The 8,295-nt window shown below is 42.1% G+C and overlaps 1 long non-coding RNA gene across 1 annotated transcript in view; it reads left to right on the forward strand.

Moving 5' to 3' along the window:
* LOC122562964 overlaps positions 1 to 8,295 on the forward strand; it is an 85,202-nt gene that overhangs the window by 33,432 nt on the left and 43,475 nt on the right. The window contains exon 2 of the long non-coding RNA XR_006315449.1: positions 1,772 to 1,860. This is a non-coding gene — a long non-coding RNA (uncharacterized LOC122562964). The remainder of the gene's footprint in view (positions 1 to 1,771; positions 1,861 to 8,295) is intronic.

Here is an 8,295-nt window from a genome sequence, read left to right on the forward strand (position 1 = left end):
TCTTTGCTACCTTCCCCCACCCTCCTCTCTAACCTATCACCTTCATCCCCATCCCCATTCACCTATTGTACTCTATGCTACTTTCTCCCCACCCCCATCTCCCTCTCATTTATCCCTCCACCCTGCAGGCACCCTGCCTCTATTCCCTGATGAAGGGCTTTTGCCCGAAATGTAGATTTCTCTGCTCCTTGGATGCTGCCTGACCTGCTGTGCTTTTCCAGCACCATTCTAATTCTGACACATGATGTCCTTCTAAACAAAAAAACCTTTTGCTTCTCTGCAGTCTATGTCACTCTATTCCTTGCTTCAATTTGAACATGAGCTCAAGGTAAGAATTGTCTTCAGGATTAACAGTTGTTGTGTCACCATAGTCTTACCAGACCATAAGGGCTGTTCTCTCATTAGAAAGAAGCAACAGGGGGTGATTTAACCTGAGGGCCATCAGACCTCAGGCAAGGGAAGAAGTTGAGAAGAAGAGTCCTTCACTGTAACCTCAAACCAGTGATGGGCATTGAACACATACTGTTGACATCACACTGCTCTGTAAACCAACAATGCTAAACTGATTCCCAGGATTAACAGCCGCTAACTCAGACAACAACTATAATTCTATTAACATGTTTTATGCAAAATTCTATGACCATGGCTGATTTCTCTAAAGAAGGTCTTTTTTTCCCTGGCATGGGGCAGTCCAGAACTAGAGGGCATAGGTTTAAGGTGAGAAAGGAAAGATTTAAAAGGGACCTGAGGGGCAACTTTTTCACACTGAGGATTGTGCGTGTATGAAATGAGCTGCCAGAGGAAGTGGCAGAGGCAGGAAGAATTACAACAACTAAAAGACATTTGGACAGGAATATAGTTAGGCGAGGTTTAGAGGGATATGGGCCAAATGCAGGCAAATGGGACTAGTTCAGTTTAGTAAAGCTGGTCGGCATGGACGAGTTGGGCCGAAGGGCCTGTTTCCGTGCTGTATGACTCTGCTGATTCTATGACTGTAAACTTAAGTATTTAGCTCAGTCAGTTGGTGATACAGAAGTTGTGTATGACTGAAAAGTTTGATCCTTTTCCAGTGATTCTCAATGTTGAAAGCCAAGTATCACTTCACGTTAACAATACATCACTGTGCAACATGAAGGACCTGAGAAACAGGAGTATGCTAAAAAGCAGTCACACATCTGGTTACTGAGGCTCAAAGAATCACATGTCACAGATGGAGATTGTTTGGCCCATCTGTCCCATGCTGGCTCTTTGAAAACCTTGTCTAATGAGTCCCCATCCTGCCTGCACTTTCCCCACAGCCTGCCAATGTTTCATTTCAAAGTGCATATTCAATTGCCAAGACTCGAAATGATAGCACAGCTTTCAGCTGGTGAGTTCAGTTTTCTCTCTCGCAATGCTATTTCAGTAGATCAGGTGTCAAATGTACTGCAGAACTCTTCATGCTTGATGGACTCATGCTGAATCCAATTTAACAAGGTGCCATAATCATTATGGCTTATATGTATATTTGGTTGGACACGCAGATTCAGGCAGAAGGTCAATATTATTTGTCTGAGTTGGGTTGTTTGTCTATTTCTTCAGTCTGGGTCATGATGTAGCACGCAGCTCAATAAATAATGAAAGGATCACATTTGAAATCGAAAGGGAATTGTGTTCTGGAGTTGCGACTCACATTATAATTCAAATTTCCAATCCTGTGTCTTTGATCTTGTTGGAAGTTTGTTGCATTTTCTTCTTCCAAGTGTTTTGCTTCACTTTGTTTATTTGATAGTTTCCCAAGACTGATGGAAAACTGTGTCATAAGGAAGGAAATAATCATGAGGATGGCAAAATGGGAAACAGAATAAACAAAGACAAAAGGTAAAAAAAGAGACAGTGACTTCTATCAGCAGTCACAATCAGGAAAATAAAAGTGAACATCTGGAATTTATTTATTGCTTAGTAGTCACATCTTGAACTTTGGCATACAGGCAGAAGATATAGAAGCTGGAAAACACATAGCAACAGGTTCAAGAACAGCTTCTTCCCTGCCATTATTAGAGTGATGAATGGAACCTGTAACTTCAAATAATGTTGATCTTGTTAATGTTGACCTTGCTTCATGCACCTCCTGTGCAGTGTAACCTTGTATGCCTCACTCTGTCTTAGCATCCTATGAACGGTATGTCCTTGCTTACTGCTGTACTGCTCACAAACAAAGCCTTTGTGACTGTACTTAGGTACATGTGACAAAAAATTAAATCAAATCAAATGATATTTTTGTGAAAGATAGATATGATAATCAACATTATAATTCCATCAAAGCTATCAGAGAAAAATCTGAGAAGGTTTGGCCTCAATTTTCTAAAATTTACATAAAGTAGTTGTGGGCCCTGTAGCAAACTTGCAGAAATGTCATGAAGACGCACATCACTGACCCTAAAGGACACAGATTGGGTAGTGGTGAAACAGACATGACTACCCGAGATTAGACTTGTGTAGAAATCCCTCTGCAAGACTCTCATGAACACATGGGCATGAAAACGTGAGGAAGATCAATGAATCCTTTCCTAATCCTTTCCTAATAAGAAGTCAGATCCTGGTATATCTATAATTACTGCCGTGTTTATAGTAGTGTATATATAATAGTGTTACTTCGAAATCGGAGCCAGAAGACAATTCGCGACTTTGCTTTCCCCTAAGCCAGCCTGTCTTAAGCACAAACATCAATTGGCATGATTTCAAAAGCTAATCTTGAGAATTCTATTTGGAATATAAATATTTAAATGGATAATCACAGACAATTGGATGAGTCACCTGCCAAAGTAAAGCTTAGTATCATAAAGAAACCCAAATTGACGTTTCGGGTAAAAATAAAAGATGGGTCTCAGGTGTAAAGGTAGGGCTTACAACCCTAAGAAGTAGTTCTTTGAACGAGGAGTCTCAGGTAGATAGGATAGTGAAGAAGGCGTTTGCTACGCTTTCCTTTATTGGTCATGGTACTGAGTACAGGAGTTGAGAGGTCATGTTGGGGCTGTAATGGATGTTAGTTAGGCCACTGTTGGAATATTGCGTGCAATTCTGGTCTCCTTCCTATCATAAGGATGTTGTGAAACTTGAAAGGATTCAGAAAAGATTTACAAGGATGTTGCCAGGGTTGGAGGATTTGAGCTATAGGGAGACGCTGAGTAGAGTACAGCTATTTTCCCTGGAGTGTTGGAGGCTGGGGGGTGACCTTATCGAGGTTTATAAGACCATGAGGGGCACAGATAGGATAAATAGTCAAGGTCTTTTCCCTGGGGTGGGGGAGTTCAGAACTGGAGGGCATAGGTTTAGGGTGGGAGAGGAAAGATTTAAAAGGGACCTAAGGGGCAAATGTTTCACGCAAAATGTGGTGCGTGTATGGAATAAGCTGCCATAGGAAGTGCTGGAGGCTGGTAAAGTTACAACATTTAAAAGGCATCTGGATGGATACATGATTAGGAAAGGGTTAGAGGGATATGGGCCAAATGCTGGTAAATAGGACCAAATTAATTTAAGATATCTGGTCGGCATGGATGAGTTGGACCGAAGGATCTGTTTCCATGCTGTACAGCTCTATGACTTGATGACTCGGAAGGGGAGCATCACTAGCTAGGCTAGCTTTTATTTGCCATTCCTAATTGATCCAGAGAATTTGTTGGTGAGATGCCTTCCTTGGATCCAACAGGCAAAACATCCAATGAAAAATGGACTGAAACATTGTCTCTGCTTCCCAGCATCAAGAGGTTCTTAACACTGTGGACAAAAGTATTGGGAGAATACTTTTATCAACCGTTGCTAATGATTGGAATACAGAAGCAGGGAGAAGAACAAAGGCCTATAGGTTTGATGTGAAGTGCAAAAGAACCAAGGATGGTGTGAGAACAAGCTTTTTCACTCAGCGAGTAGTCAGGGTATGGAATGCACTGCCTGGAAATGTAATGGAGGCAGGTTCATGAGGGGAATAGGGTGATTATTTAGATAGAAATGATGCACTGGGGGTGTGTGGAAAGGCAGGAGATTGGTGCTATGTATAAAAGCCTGAATGGATAGTAGAGCCAGTATAGGTATAGTGGGCCAAATGGCCTACTTCTGCAGCATAATAATTGTTTCAATCCACAACTCAATTAGTTCATGAATGACACGCACCTTAACTCAATTTTCTGCTTTATTATTTAACCCATAATAACTAGAACTGAAAAATTGCAATCAAGTTCATTTTTGAAACTTACCTTTGACCGCCAGAATCACCAGGCTTTTAGGGAACAGCCTTTCAGATTGTTCACCAGCCTCCATGCGAGCAAGGGTTTCCTGACACCAGCTCTGAATGGTCTAGTTCTAAATTAAAACCCTTTTTTCTTACTCCCTCCACCACAGGAGAATGTTTCTCTCTGGCTATCTTATCAAATCCTTTATTTACATTAACTGGATTAGATTAGCCTTTATTCTTCCAATCCACAATCTAACCTCAGCAATGCATCAACAAGCCACATACCCAATGTAGAGAGAGATAACACGCCAAACATGAGTTACAGGCTAATTGATGCAGGATCGAATTCTGAAGGAGAGGATGTTCAAATGGGAATGAGTTACATCTTAACAGGTCTCACCAAAACACTGTCACAAGAGACAGGATGTGGAGGTGTCGGTGTTGGACTAGGATGGACAAAGTTATAAATCGGACGAAAGTGGGTGCTGCAGATACTGGAGATTAGAGTCAAGATTAAAGTGCTGGAAAAGCACAGCAGGTCAGGCAGCGTCCGAGAAGCAGGAAAATCAATATTTCAAGCACTACTGGGGCAGCACAGTGGCTCAGTGGTTAGCACTGCTTCCTCACAGCGCCAAGGACCTGGGTTCAATTCCTGCCTCATGTGACTGTCTGTGTGGACTTTGCACATTCTCCCCGTGTCTGCGTGGGTTTCCTCCAGGTGCTCCGGTTTCCTCCCACAATCCAAAGATGTGCAGGTCAGGTGAATTGGCCATGCTAAATTGCCCATAGTGTTAATTGCACTAGTTAGGGGTAAATATAGGGTAGGGGAATGGATCAGGGTGAGTTACTCTTCAGAGGGTTGGTGTGGACTTGTTGGGCCGAAGGGCCTGTTTCCATACTGTAGGGAATCTAATCTACTCTAATCTTGACTCGAAAGTTATAAATCATGCAACACCAAATTATAGTCCAACAGGTTTATTTGAAAGTACCAACTTTTGGAGCTACCTGAAAAAGCTCAGAAAGCTTGTGATTTCAAATAAACCTGTTGGACTATAACCTGGTAATGTGTGATTTCTAACAAGAGACAGGAACTAACAAAACCAGTTTTGATGGTTCGAGTCTCCAAGGGGAGAAGTTAACCACTTCCAGTGACTCAGAATTGTAATATCACCAAAGGAAACCTCAGGCCGTAGCAAGCAACCAAGACAAACCTAAAAGCTCGTCAGTAAACAGTGAGAGAACCTGGTGCTGTTGACTGACAGAAGAGCACAGGCTGTAACTGAACAACGATAGCTGTCAATGAAAATGGCAGAAATTCAATTCTCCAACTAATTTGAGTGATTCACTTCCTCAAATGAAGAACACCTGCAACTAAATCCAACAACAACTCGCAGACAAATCCTGAATGCAAAAAGGCATGCAATATACCATAAGGGCACTTGTAGTGCAGCGGTAATGCCCCTGCCTCTAAGCCAGGATGCCCAGATTCAAATTCAATCTGCTCCAGATAATATCTCTGAACAGGTAGACTGTGAAAATATCTGTAATCTATTCATCCACAATTAAACAGGTGAAATGTAATGTTTCAATTCAAGGATGTGGGATTTTCATCATTTATATAAATGATTTGGATGTGAGTTTAAGAGGTATAAGCTTGCAGATGACACCCAAATTGGAGGTGTAGTGGACAGCAAAGAAGATTAGAGCTGAAAATATGTTGCTGGAGAAGCGCAGCAGGTCAGGCAGCATCCAGGGAACAGGAGAATTGACGTTTCGGGCATAAGCCTTTCTTCAGGCTTATCCCGAAACGTCGATTCTCCTGTTCCCTGGATGCTGCCTGACCTGCTGCGCTTCTCCAGCAACATATTTTCAGCTCTAACCTTCTTTGCTGTCCACTACACCTCCAATTTGGGTGTCATCTGCAAGCTTATACCTCTTAAACTCACATCCAAATCATTTATATAAATGATGAAAATCCCACATCCTTGAATTGAAACATTACATTTCACCTGTTTAATTGTGGATGAATAGATTACAGATATTTTCACAGTCTACCTGTTCAGAGATATTATCTGGAGCAGATTGAATTTGAATCTGGGCATCCTGGCTTAGAGGCAGGGGCATTACCGCTGCACTACAAGTGCCCTTATGGTATATTGCATGCCTTTTTGCATTCAGGATTTGTCTGCGAGTTGTTGTTGGATTTAGTTGCAGGTGTTCTTCATTTGAGGAAGTGAATCACTCAAATTAGTTGGAGAATTGAATTTCTGCCATTTTCATTGACAGCTATCGTTGTTCAGTTACAGCCTGTGCTCTTCTGTCAGTCAACAGCACCAGGTTCTCTCACTGTTTACTGACGAGCTTTTAGGTTTGTCTTGGTTGCTTGCTACGGCCTGAGGTTTCCTTTGGTGATATTACAATTCTGAGTCACTGGAAGTGGTTAACTTCTCCCCTTGGAGACTCGAACCATCAAAACTGGTTTTGTTAGTTCCTGTCTCTTGTTAGAAATCACACATTACCAGGTTATAGTCCAACAGGTTTATTTGAAATCACAAGCTTTCTGAGCTTTTTCAGGTAGCTCCAAAAGTTGGTACTTTCAAATAAACCTGTTGGACTATAATTTGGTGTTGCATGATTTATAACTTTCGAGTCAAGATTAGAGTAGATTAGATTCCCTACAGTATGGAAACAGGCCCTTCGGCCCAACAAGTCCACACCAACCCTCTGAAGAGTAACTCACCCTGATCCATTCCCCTACCCTATATTTACCCCTAACTAGTGCAATTAACACTATGGGCAATTTAGCATGGCCAATTCACCTGACCTGCACATCTTTGGATTGTGGGAGGAAACCGGAGCACCTGGAGGAAACCCACGCAGACACGGGGAGAATGTGCAAAGTCCACACAGACAGTCACATGAGGCAGGAATTGAACCCAGGTCCTTGGCGCTGTGAGGAAGCAGTGCTAACCACTGAGCCACTGTGCTGCCCCAGTAGTGCTTGAAATATTGATTTTCCTGCTTCTCGGACGCTGCCTGACCTGCTGTGCTTTTCCAGCACTTTAATCTTGACTCTAATCTCCAGTATCTGCAGCACCCACTTTCGCCTGATTTATAACTTTGTCCATCCTAGTCCAACACCGACACCTCCACACCCTGTCTCTTGTGACAGTGTTTTGGTGAGACCTGTTAAGATGTAACTCATTCCCATTTGAACATCCTCTCCTTCAGAATTCGATCCTGCATCAATTAGCCTGTAACTCATGTTTGGCGTGTTATCTCTCTCTACATTGGGTATGTGGCTTGTTGATGCATTGCTGAGGTTAGATTGTGGATTGGAAGAATAAAGGCTAATCTAATCCAGTTAATGTAAATAAAGGATTTGATAAGATAGCCAGAGAGAAACATTCTCCTGTGGTGGAGGGAGTAAGAAAAAAGGGTTTTAATTTAGAACTAGACCATTCAGAGCTGGTGTCAGGAAACCCTTGCTCGCATGGAGGCTGGTGAACAATCTGAAAGGCTGTTCCCTAAAAGCCTGGTGATTCTGGCGGTCAAAGGTAAGTTTCAAAAATGAACTTGATTGCAATTTTTCAGTTCTAGTTATTATGGGTTAAATAATAAAGCAGAAAATTGAGTTAAGGTGCGTGTCATTCATGAACTAATTGAGTTGTGGATTGAAACAATTATTATGCTGCAGAAGTAGGCCATTTGGCCCACTATACCTATACTGGCTCTACTATCCATTCAGGCTTTTATACATAGCACCAATCTCCTGCCTTTCCACACACCCCCAGTGCATCATTTCTATCTAAATAATCACCCTATTCCCCTCATGAACCTGCCTCCATTACATTTCCAGGCAGTGCATTCCATACCCTGACTACTCGCTGAGTGAAAAAGCTTGTTCTCACACCATCCTTGGTTCTTTTGCACTTCACATCAAACCTATAGGCCTTTGTTCTTCTCCCTGCTTCTGTATTCCAATCATTAGCAACGGTTGATAAAAGTATTCTCCCAATACTTTTGTCCACAGTGTTAAGAACCTCTTGATGCTGGGAAGCAGAGACAATGTTTCAGTCCATTTT

This window comes from Chiloscyllium plagiosum, chromosome 26, assembly GCF_004010195.1.
Source record: "Chiloscyllium plagiosum isolate BGI_BamShark_2017 chromosome 26, ASM401019v2, whole genome shotgun sequence".
In the NCBI taxonomy this organism is placed as follows: domain Eukaryota; kingdom Metazoa; phylum Chordata; class Chondrichthyes; order Orectolobiformes; family Hemiscylliidae; genus Chiloscyllium; species Chiloscyllium plagiosum.